Source organism: Lycorma delicatula, chromosome 9 (assembly GCF_047948215.1).
Source record: "Lycorma delicatula isolate Av1 chromosome 9, ASM4794821v1, whole genome shotgun sequence".
Lineage (NCBI taxonomy): Eukaryota > Metazoa > Arthropoda > Insecta > Hemiptera > Fulgoridae > Lycorma > Lycorma delicatula.
In genome coordinates, this window is record NC_134463.1 from 18,701,333 (window position 1) to 18,714,783 (window position 13,451).

Consider the following 13,451-nt stretch of genomic DNA (forward strand, 5'->3'; position numbering starts at 1 on the left):
CATCGCAGTCATTTTTTTTTATTTCACGTTTTTTATTCAAGTAACCGGAGGCAAATGCAACCATACAGTAACAGTGGCAATGGTTGTGTTGGTTGAGCCGCCGCGCCATATACCCCGTAAAAAATATCGGAATTCAAAAAACCCGAAAAATAATTTTCGGATATTTATCTGAAGAGTATTTGCAAGCCCAAATCTATTGAATATTTCGTTTAGTATAGTCGGGATTGTGAAAATTTGCAATCATTGTTCAAAATCTTTTTTGCCATTCTTCACCCCCTTTCAAGATAGAATTTCAAAAATCTAAAAATTGATTTATTCAGATGACGATTACATTCAACAAAAATCAAGTTGATATCTTCATTTGTTACCGTGAAATTAAAAAAATAACCGGGCTTCAAAAAATAAATTCAAAATTCCATTTTAACCCTTTAAACTGGAAATTAAAAAAAATCTAGAAATTAGTTTTTAGATACTCACATGAAGATTACATATACCAATAAATGAAGCTGATATCTTCATTTGTTACCGAGAAATTAAAAAAATTTTAAATTTCTCAGTGTCCACTTACACAGTAAGAAGAACGTGTATACAAATTTTCATCAATTTATATTCAGCAGTTTTTTCTTGGCGTTGATAATGAATAACTCATGATATTTTGTTGTCTTCAATTTCAATAAGACCTCTATTAAAAATATTTCTACTGAGAAATATCTTGGAAACAGCACGCCTTAAGAAAGGACATGAGAATTTAGCGTTTCGCCACTTAGCGGCCCGAATGAGAAATACAGCATCGTAACGGATTATTTATTATTTATACGTTTTAATAAATAACTTTTCGGTAATTATTTAGTTGAGGTGCCTCACCCCGAAATCACAAAAAAAAACATATCAAATTCATTCAACATTAACATATATTCATTTAATGATGTATTTTGGGTGTCAGAAAATAGAAAATTAGTAAAAATTTACGTAGTGTTACAAATAACACATACACACAACATAACACAATGAAAAAAGAAAAAAATACTCACATCATAGTGAAACATTTTATAATTAAAGATATAAACATGAAAATAAATAATATAATCTAACCAAACTTAACCTACGCTCGCTAACCTTGACTAATCAACAGTAATGTTTTGATTATTTAAGTAATAAATAATTAACCCACCGGGTTGGTCTAGTGGTTAACGCGTCTTCCCAAATCAGCTGATTTGGAAGTCGAGAGTTACAGCGTCCAAGTCCTAGTAAAGCCAGATATTTTTACACGGACTTGAATACTAGATCGTGGATACCGGTGTTCTTTGGTGGTGGTTGGGTTTCAATTAACCACACATCTCAGGAACGGTCGAACCGAGAATGTACAAGACTAGACTTCATTTACACTCATACATATCATCCTCATTCATCCTCTGAAGAATTATCTAAACGGTAGTTACCGGAGGCTAAACAGGAAAAAGAAAGGAAAAAGTAATAAATAATTAATTAGATTAGGTTTAGCTCTTGATGATTGCGGTTGCGTTTTTCTTGCTCCCAGTATTCGTGGTTATTATTGCAGTTTTCGTTAATAGTTCTGTTACTTTTTCGTTATTAGTTGTTTAGTGATGTTTTTAGTAGTTCTGTTGCGTTTTTGTTGAGTTTTCGATTGTTTTTTTTTTGTGTGTATCACTCTGTAAAATTTTACTAATTTTCTATTTTCCTACACCCAAAATACATCATTAAATAAATATTAATTTTGAATGAATTTGATATGTTTTTTTTGTGAATTCTGGGTAAAGCACCTCAACTAAATAATTACCAACTTTTCATTTCAAAATAGCTATGATATTCCGGATTATATAATGAAGCGACTGTTAAAATTTGATAGGATTAGTACAGTGGTTCTTGAGATTTTTGTTAACATACAAACTACCGATTTCTTTTCATATAATTGAGAAATAAGATATTATACATTTTTTATACTAACCGTTTTTAATTAGTGCGTGCACATTTACGTATAAAAATTGACAAAAAAAACAGTAATTATTCTTAACATTTTTTTTTTTTTTTATCAAGCTAAGCTGCAAGAAATCGTATCACTTTAAATTAAATTCTTCTTTTTAAAATAGACTTCAGATTAAAAAAACTACTATCAACAACTTACATTTGTAAGAATTACCTTAATTTGAATCCAGCATCAAAATTTTATAATTTAAACAATTAAAAAATTTTTATTTCTTAGTTTTACCGTGTTTTTAAAACAGTTTTATTTTTTTTTTAATTATTAAATTTTCAGAATCTTACATTTTTTTAAAATTCTATTATTATTTTAATATATGGATGCACTAAGTGTGCTGAAGGTTTGTCCCTGTCTTTGTCAACAGAACTGACGGCCCGCCAAAGGGCTTACTTTGGCGGGACGGACTAGCGGGGGTTTGTTGTATTATGACATCATCCGGTTACTAACACATCACACATCTGTACATAAAATGCAAATATAAGAATACACTCGACTCAGCAATTGGCGAGGGACAAACTTTCAGCTCACGAGTTGTAAACCTAATAAAAAAAAACATTCGTGTGTAACTAAACTAATTAAAAAGGCTGTAACATAATATATGTTATATTACAGAGAATACGAAATATGCATTCCTTTTTTTTACTCTAAATAATTTATATACAAATAAAAATCCATTCTAAACTGTTAATGATATAAGTTCGAAAACAAAATTACATTAAATCTGAAATAAAAAAAAACTTGTACTTAAACCTAGATGAACACACATCGATTGTTAATCATCATCAGTAGACGCTTTAAAGATTTCATTTTACAACAATGAAAGAGGACTCAATATCCAATAGCCTTTATGAATTTTAAGTTTATTAAAAAATCTTTAATTAAATCTTTATAAAAATTTTAAATCATAAGAACATTAACAGGTTACTCCTAATTTTGTTCATCACGGGTGATAATGCTTTGATTCGTTTAAAGATCATACTATTTTTTTCTTTCTCTCTTTCCATATAAAAGGCATGCATTAAATCGTGTCAAACAATTTGAATTGGAAGTTTACGAGGTTTAAATGTTTATTATCTAAATTAAACCTTTTTATGATATTGCTTAAAACAAGTTTTTTTTAAATTTATTTCAAAAACTAAGTTAAAAAAACTCGTTTTATTATTTTTTAAATACTATTTATTTTATTATATTTATTTTTATCTTAACTGATGATTTAATTCATTACATGAGTTACCAAAGAGATTTGTCGTGAAATATGGAAATGGAAATTTGCAGCGTAAGAAAAATATCATGCCTAACCGTATTTGAACACGGGACCTCCGGATTTCTCCACCCCAGTGACTGCCAACTAACATTTTTTTTTTTTTCATTTAAATATTAACTTATTTTTATTAATACTTTTTTCACAAGCTCTACTTGATTATGGCTTTTAAACAACAGACATGTTCAGTTACAGATTAGAAATGTTCATCTAGATCTAAATTTTAAATACAATTTTTATAAACGGTTTTATAAGCGTAATATTGTTTTTAACATTATCTAAATTCTCAAATTATTTTTCTTGAATTTTTGAATATCAGAAATTTTTTTTATAATTACACTGTAAAACTCCAATGCCAAACATTATTGAAGATAAATAAGTGAATCTTCTTTCAAATTTTATACGCAAACAATGTAATCTTTATCAAAAAAAAACTTCACTTACATTATATGGATAAAATGCACAACTCATTTTATACAAAATAAAAAAAGAATCATCGAAATTGGAGAATTTGGTAAAATGTAATGTTAAATATAATATATATATATATAATGTATATATACACATACTAGCCGGATAGGACTCCTCCCCCCAGACCCCCGATGCATTCCTTATCCTCATGGTTATGAGACTATTAAAAATGTTACGTATATTCCTTAAAGAAAAAATAATTAATAATTTAACTTCATTATATTTCTGTCGCCAAACTGTCAGAAATATAATGAAGTAAAGGGTTTTTTTTAATGAATATCTTTAATATTATAATCCCTAAAAGGCTGGGGCCTGAATATGTGGTTTAAAGCCTTCCCTGGTATAATACAAATGTATCCTGAAAATCTGAAAGCAATCGGTCAGTTGGTACTCGCACGATGCCGTTGCAAACAGACAGATCCACCATCTTACGTATTCATATATAAAATATACATACACACACCCAAATGAATTGAATTCAAAATTTACTCCTTTCTAAAGTCGGTTAAAGAAGGGGCGGGATCCTACTTAAAATCTTATTAAAAAAATAAAATAAAATAAAATTAACTTAATTTTTATCTGTACAATTAAATTCAAACAACGTACTTAAATAAAAATGTTATAGGTCACTCAATCAAAATTTTATTTAAAAAGGACAACAATAAATTTATAAAGAAATGTATCTGTAACGTAATGTAGTAATAAGAATAATAATAAAAATTTAATAAAATTTGATGTTACACAATCTTAATTAAGTTATAATAATAACTTCATATGAAATAAAGCTACAATGATATCTTAATACTAATAAATAAAATTCCATTAACTCATAACGGTTCAACTCGGCATAATGTTATAAATGAAAGTAACAAAACGATGAGATACAATTAATTCTGATTCTATTACTAAACACAATTTTGAATTTATTTTTACGCAATATGGTTATCGAGCATATACGAATTTTTAACAGCTCATATGTAAAAACATAACCTTTTTTTAGTAACTTATTTCGGTGCACGATAACCTTACATAATATAGTACGTATTACATTAAATCATAAAATAGATTTGCGTTACTGCACCAAATATTAACCAAAGAAGAATAAATCCTTTTGTGTTACAATCGATATGAAACATAATCTCATTTCAAAACTGTAATTAAAAAAAAAAAAACATTGGAAACATTCAATGTTTTAAATAACTAGGTCATATTTATGTAATTATTTTAACTATTCAAATTATTATTATAGATAATATTACTTAAAATAACAATGTCAAAGGGCTTAATAACAAAACAACCTCATAAAAATTTATAATCTATAGATTTTACCGTAATTTAAGATGTAATACTACACCGTACGTAAGAATAATTTAGTTTACTGACAAGGAACAATTAGTGGATGTAAAATAAAACTATAAATCGAGGTTACGGTTAAAAAAAATTTAAGGCCATAATAATTTTAGCATATCATTGCAAGCCGGTCGTAAAAAAAAACGTGTTTAGTAATTAAATATAGCAATATTAAATACTTATAGAGTACTTGACCAAAAGCATAACCGTTATTTTTCTATTTAAAATAAAAATAATAGGCTAACTTTATCATAAAATATAGCAAAAAACGAAAAATCTATTTTAAATCTACGTCTACTAACATCAGTTAACGGGATATTCAATTATATCATACAAACGAATTTCCCAACTTCCCACTCGTCAACAATTGACGAGTGTGAACAGAAGTTGTTTAACTTAAATGACAGACCTTGTTTAATTTAAATGAACATTTGTTCCTCGACATTATTTATTTTAAATTTATTTAAGCTCAGCTGTTGATGAATAAATCTTAATTTAATTACCATATGTTTGATATAATGCAGCCAACGGTAAGGTAATAGGTTCAAAAAGCTCCTTGTTGGGGAAAATAAAATACGGAATGGATTTTGAAGTTACGTTTTTTAATACTATACTATCCTAATAAAAAGTGACGTCAGAAGTATATATTTACATTAAGTTTGTTATTCCAACCTACCGCTTTTTACTATCCTGGCAAATGTAGCTAGAATAGCTTTATTTATAGAAGGAAAAGTATGGTGATCATGTCAAAAATGGAGCATCGAGACTTTTGCTAATTTTTACGTTTAAAGGTCCAACTAAGTTCATCTAGACCAAAAAAAAAAAAACATATGTATGAATGAATGTACGTTTGTGTGTCGTACTAATTTTGGCCTTATATCTCAGGATTGACGGAACCGATTTTACTTATCGCCTATCTCCAGAGCCTAATTATTAAATTCCTCAAAATTTTCGTTACTTTATATTCAGTTACTAATCTGAAAACATGATATAGTGACTATCTGATAAAGAAAATCTCAAAATAATAAAGCATTCGAGGTACGACACATAGTTCTTCGAAAAATAATAATCATTACATACTGTAATGTATAGAATGAAGGTGTCACTTAAAGGACAGAATATCTCCTGCATTTCGGTAGGACTGGCATGCTGATATGCAACAATATATATATATCAGTTAATATTCCATCGGTAAACCACTTTAATTGCCTATTTTTCTAATAAGCCTAACATTTGTTACTCTGTAATTTTCGGAAATAACTAGAAAACTTTCTGCACTTTCTACTAAGGTTGTAAAACATAAATAGTAATAATCTGTTTGTAGTTTTCAGATTTTTAATTAAAAAATCAATTCCACAACATCTATGAATTTGTTTAAAATTTTCAGATATTCACTTTTTCTCAAAAATTCTAACCCGTAAAACTGTTAATTCTTATCACGTTTTTGATTGGAGCGTAGTTCATTATATGAAATCAAGTAAAATTCCAAAGGTCTTTCCAATATTTATATTTTAAGAAACATCACAACGTAAGTTATTCGCTTACGTTATGAAAAATGAAAACTCTTTCATGTACAAAAAAAAATATTTAATAAAAGCCATGTTGTATATCTCGATATTTTATTCTGGAATCGCTGTATGATTTCGATGTTACTGTCGCTTGTCGTGCCTCATAGTTGGATTCTGTAGGTCCGAATCTGTTTCAGGACCACTGAATATAACCATTGAAAGTTGCGACCTCCTGCCAAAAACCAGTACTAGCAAAAGCAATTTTTTTTTGTAAAAAAAAAATTGTTTTTTTATGTTCTGAACTTTCTCAATGTTTCTTGGATTAATTTTTGCACATACTTATTAGTATTTATTTATTACATATTTATGTATACTGTATAAGATACGAGGTTTGTCCCAAAAATAAGGGTACTGATTTACCTACGGACGAACAGGTAATGTAAAACGTCCTCGATGTATAACAGCGCAAAGTGACCTTGGCTGCACGTACACATTTATTTCAACTGGATCGGTTGTCAGTCGCGCTCTACTGCTGTTCGTGTTTTATAACCTCGCTACGTTTGCGATGGAGGAAAATATTGAACAACGTCACGCTATCAAATTTTGTGTAAAACTGAACAGGTCTGCCACAGAAACAGCTTGATTCTTTAACCAAAGCTTATGGAGATCCCACTCTATCGAGAACTCGGTTTTTAATGGCGCAAAGCTCTCAGAGAGGACCGAGAAAATGCTGAAGATGACCCTCGTTCTGGAAGACCAATCTCGTCAATAAACGATGAAAATGTGGAAGTGGTGCGCGCTGTGCATTGGGCACAAAGAATTTTTACCTCCAAGACAGACAGTTAATAGTACCTTTTACAAAGATGTCTTGGAAATCTCCGTAAACGGGTCCAGCATGTCTGACGGACATTCCACATGATTCGGCGCTGCACCACGATAACGCACCAGCTCAAACTTCGCTTTCAATTCGAGAATTTCTGGCGAAGAAAAACATTCCCTTACTTCCACACCCTAGAGCCCAGATCTAGCTCCGTGCGATTTCTACCGCTTCCCTAAATTGAAATTGAAGTTGAAGAGTCATCATTTCGGAACGACGGAAAACATAAAAAAAAATCGTAACCGATAAGCTACACAGACTTAAGGAAAATCACATCCGGTACTGCTATGAACAGTGGAAGAAACGATGGAACTGTTGTGTAACTTCCCGAGGGAATAACTTGTAATTTCAGGTAAGTCTAATAGATAATTAAATAAAAAACCAGTACACTTACTTTTGGGACAAACCTCGTATGTATGCATGTACATTTCTTTGAGAAATTTCAATGGAAACCCCTCTCCGCGTATCATTTTTTTGTACTTAAATTTGTTTATGGTTCCGGTAGATTGGAACCGACTGTAAATTAAACATTGCGACAAAAACATTTTTTAATTATTTACGGATTACCATTAACGAAAAAAAAATTCCAAGAATCTAAAAATTTCCATAAATAAAAAACTCATTAACAATTTATAAAGATCGAAAATAACTATGCATTTAAAATGACTTTCATTCCAATTCTTTTTAAAAAAATGTATTTTTCAACAAATCAATTTATTTTAACGAATTTTCCGAATTAATTTCTCCTTAAATATGAAATAGTTTTCCTCATTGTCCCAGCATGTGAGCACACTTAAGTTAATAAGATTTATTATAACTATTATTGATATGATTTTTTTTTTGTATATTCCTATACACAGCCTTTATCAAAGGCTGATTTGATCAGTGCTTTAAAGCACTCAACTGACACAACAAAAAAATGTAAAAAAATAATTCTAATAAAATTAATACCATGTTATATACAACATTTTAAGAAAAAACGATAAATTCGTATACATGCAAAATTAAATGTAATTTCTTTTTCGATAATTGTAGAAAATATAGTGATATGCAAAAAAAGAAAGGTTTTTTTAAGTACAAAAAATCGTAGAAGTAATTATTTCTGCTAAATTCAACCTAATTATGCTATTTAAGTGCTAGGAAAAATTTTCTAAACTACATTTAGACACACGCAAACGTGACGTACATGCCGTCAAAAATATATATTATAACAAAATTTTAAATTAGTCCTACTACGTAAAGTGTGTAACTGATTTTTCTACGTTAAAAAAACCGTGGGAAATTCTAATACATATACAAACGTAACCCGTAGTACAATATTATCACACAGCCTATTACACGATATTAAAGCATAAAATAAAAAATTATACAGTTATCAGCACGCTACGTCATGCTTTACTGATCTACAAAATTGTTAACAATCGACAAGAGGTTAAAATGTAATATTATAAAAGGTACCTCTGTTTTGTGTGTGTGTGTGTGCGCGCGCGCGTGTATGTACATGTAAAAGATTTGTATGTGTTAGCTTTATATATATATATATATATAAAAACCTTTAAAGAAATAATACTTTATCATACAATCTTCTATTCTAAATGACATGAAATTTTTGGAAGATTTATAAGTATGAAATTAGTATCCGGAAAATATGTGAAAATTGTAGCGTTTAAGATTTTAGATGCGTTTGCTTTGAAATATAATTTAGAAATTAGATCTTCCGTTCTACCAAAAAAGGACTTCTCTTTTTGGCTTTATTTTAATACAATTTCCTCATATAAAAGGTTTGAATTCGCCTTTGTCATTTTAAAAACATGTCTGCGTTTTATAAAAGATATTTTTTAATACTTCTACCGTAGTTTCATTTACATACATTTGATATGGCAATCAGATTTATCATCACATAAACTGATTAATGGTTAGGCGAGATAAAACGCTCTTTTCTTTCTTCACAAAATAATTAGATATAAAATGTTCAGCTTTAATGAAAATAGAAACTATATTCCCGTTTTCTTAAGATTTACTTTTTATAGTAACCCATCACAAAAAAAAATAATTGATTTAAATCCATTAATTTTTTGATAAGTATGAATAAAAATACAACTCATAATATTGAACTTTTAACTATAGGATAAACCATTTTTGAAGGGATTTTTTTTCTTTTTCCTGTTTAGCCTCCGGTAATTACCGTTCAGCTATTACTTCAGAGGATGAATGCGGATATGTATGAGTGTAAGTAAAATAATCTTGTACAGTCTCAGGTCGACCATCTCTGAGATGTGTGGTTAATTGAAATCCAACCACCAAAGCACACCGGTATCCACGATCTAGTATTCAAATCCGTATAAAAGTAACTACCTTTACTAGGATTTGAACGTTGGAACTCTCGACTTCAAAATCAGCTGATTTGCGAAGACGCGTTCACCACTAGACCAACCCGGTAGATTTTATGAGGTATCCTGTTGTAAACAAATCGCATGACGTTGCAATAGACTGTCTCATTATTCTCATTATACTCGTCCCTCTTCCTGTTTCTAAATATCTATCTCCAACCACCCTTAGTAGCCTGATGGCATATCTAGTTTTATAATCTTTCCTGAAGTCAAACTGTTCCTCTCTTTTGTCCACAAAGACAAAATAGAAATAGATAAATAAAAATCTGACCGTATGATAAAGAGTAAGACTTGTACATGAATTAAAAGTTTACTACATCCGGATCGATTTCTATACGTTTTATAAAGTTGATTAAAACGTAAAAATACAATAAGTACTTAATTCTTTAAAGCCTACATAAAAAAATATTATAGGTTACGCAAAAAAAAAATTATAACAGGTTTACCACGAAAGATATTTTTCACAAACAAGCCCATCCAAATGACGTTTTTCCAAGTAAATTTTTCCGTATATGTGTAGTACCTACTAAATTTTGTAACCAAATATTTTTATTTGAAATCAAAATAAAAATTATATTCTACGAAACAAAGAAAATCAACTATTTATCGGAAATATATCTCAGAAATTTTATATATATAAAAAAATATAAAATAATAAGTTACATAAAGCTTTAGTACATAAAGCAAAAATAATTACTTAAGTATTTCCATTCCCAATTTTGAACTGCTAGAATTACATACAAACATTTTTATAAAAAACACGTTAAAAAACATAATAATCATTACATTAAAAAAATCATCATACTTTATTACTTGCTTTTCTTTAACTCACAATGTCTTTTTTTTTCATGTTTGTCCTCAAATTTTGCATCCTTAATTTAATATACTTCCTGACATTACCGATTGATGAAATTTTGCACAATTACTAAGGTCGGATACATGTACAATAAGGTCGGGTACGTATACAATATTCCACCATTACTTTTTGTAAATTAAGGGGGCGAGTGTGAAAAATCTGCAAAACGGCTATGCAAGGTTTTTGGGGTCGCAGATGACAAATCCGACAGCCGTTTGACATAAAAAATGACACAAATTTGGTATGGAAGTTTTTGTGGTTTCGAATTTGACAACATTTCATCACTCATATATATACAGATGATTTTGGGGGGGCAGCATGTTGAGACACGACTCCTTAATTAAGTAAATGAAATAAAAACTTCACTATGCAAAAATTTTACTATTTCGTTACTTTGTACAGTAAATGATTGATTGAAATTTGATATTTTATAAATATATTAGAAATTTCAATGTATGATAAGTTATCTTTTGAAATCCAAATTAATCTGCTAATTAAACTCATGTAATGTATGATAACAATTTGATTAAAGTATGACTAAAAAGTGTAAAGCAAGTTTTTAAAAAATTTTTTAAATTTTTGTAATATTTCTTTAGAAACACCAGCGTTGTTTAACGGCCAATAACAGTTTCATGATGAATTTTGTAGTGTATGAAAAATGCTAAACCTGAACTGAGGATCTGAACTATTTTAAAAGTACGTAATTCTTTTTTTCAGGTCTCCAGGTCAATAAAACAGCAATCATAGAGAACAGATAAATGTAAGTACAAATTTCATTATTTTATATTTTAGTTATATTATCGTGTATTGTACATCAAAGATTTTGATAACTACAAATAAAAAAATAAAAAATATGTAAGGTTTTCTCAATAGAAAAAAGTTATTTTTTTAAAAAACATATAATTTATCGACAAAACAAAAAAACGAATATTTTAAAAATTCCAGACTGAAAAGCAGCTTAATAATAGATCAACGATACTGGGTTTTTTTTTTAATTTGATTGCACAAAAAAGTAAAATGTATATATAATAAAACACAAAAAATTATTTTGTTTTAAAAAAGTTTTTTAAATTACAGAGAAGCCTCATAAAAACCAAATCATAATATATCTTTATCATAATTTTTCTTTTTTACACACACATACATGTGTATATATGCACATATATACATATATATAATAACATTATATATATTCATTATATATATAATGATATATAATATATTATTATATTCATTATATAATAACATGATAAGAAACATTGTATATATTCATATATAATCCTTCTTTACTAATTGGTTGTACCTCGTACAAATTTATCAAAAAAATATTTCTAAAACATCCAAGTCATTTCTTTTTATATTCTGAAATATACGAATTATCGTCAGTTAAATTACATTTTTCTGTGTTACCACATAGTCAATTTCTACAACGAGAAAACGTTAAGTCTTTTGATACCTGTTTAATAAAAATTATTCCATGATTTATGTTTTATAAGCGACAAGGACACTCATATGAGTTAACTCCTTTAAATGTACAAAGAAGATTGTGAAGAATAATGCCTTTCTTTATGTTGTAAAGTTTGGTAATAAATCCTTCACCAAACGGACAAAATTATAAATATTTTCATCGATAATGATACGAATCGGTTACAAAACGGTCAATATAGAATTGAAGACAATTTACTGCTATCAATTTCATATATATCACTAATTATTTGAACATAAAATAAAAATCTATTTTTAAACTGTTGTAATTCCATCTGAAACAACTGTAAAAATAAAATAAAATAATTTTTTCAAAGGGAAAATCTTTATGTCAAAAAGTGCATGTGTTAGATTGCTTTAGCGACAAATTATATGTATACGTATGTGAAACAAACAGATAAAAAAATTGATATTTTTTTTTTTTTGTTAAGAATGTAAATTGACTAAATTATTTTCATAAGGCAAACTCTCCAAGTCTAAACTCAAAATATTGATGTGTACACCACATCACTTCCTTGTACGCCTATTAAATTACATATTTTTTTTAATTTAAAGATTTATTCAATATTTAAAATTTTATTTCATTAATAACTTCTAACATTTTTTCATACTGTTTTTTTATTGTTATTACCGAGTTATTATTTATTGTAAATTTTTTTTACAATCAGAGGTTAATAATTATTAACAAACAATATATTTAGATTTTTTAAAAAATTTATAAAAAGAACATTAAGTCGGATTTGACCGATGTGCCTTTCTTGTACCTTTTAAGATCAAAATATTTCATTAATTAAAGTTTTATTTGCTTATAACTCTGGAACCAATGAAAATAAGTACCACTTATGATATTTTTGTTGAAAATCTTTCAGTGAGGGTTTTTTACTTCTTTAAAGATCTCGCGGAGAGCTTACTACTGCAGTTGACAATAAGTCCAAAATCCAATTTATTTTGGATTTTGGGTTTTTTTGGACACTTTTGGTCTAGTCGATTGCAATCAAAAAGAAAGGTGCACAATTAGATGTTACAATAGTCCTAAATCCAAACTTTTAACATCCTGCCGCTAATCGTTTTCGAGTTGTGGGAGATACATACGTACGTACGTACAGACGTCACATCAAAACTAGTCAATATGGATTTAGTGACGGTCAAAATGGATATTTCCGTTAAAATATGAAAAACCGAAATTTTTCGTGATCACAATACTTCCTTTACTTAGTACAAGGAAGTAAAAAGAATGAATTTTAAAACGAGCCA

The 13,451-nt window shown here is 28.4% G+C and overlaps 1 protein-coding gene and 1 long non-coding RNA gene across 4 annotated transcripts in view; one reads left to right on the top strand and one right to left on the bottom strand.

The window, feature by feature from the left end:
- Nucleotides 1–13,451, bottom strand: part of LOC142330152 (uncharacterized) — a 345,036-nt gene that overhangs the window by 326,164 nt on the left and 5,421 nt on the right. The window lies entirely within an intron of this gene.
- LOC142330151 (peroxidase-like) overlaps nucleotides 1–13,451 on the top strand; it is a 310,626-nt gene that overhangs the window by 187,282 nt on the left and 109,893 nt on the right. For all 3 annotated transcript variants that reach the window (XM_075375255.1, XM_075375254.1, XM_075375253.1), the window contains one exon: nucleotides 11,430–11,472. The gene's annotated coding sequence lies outside the window, so the exon portion shown is untranslated. The remainder of the gene's footprint in view (nucleotides 1–11,429; nucleotides 11,473–13,451) is intronic.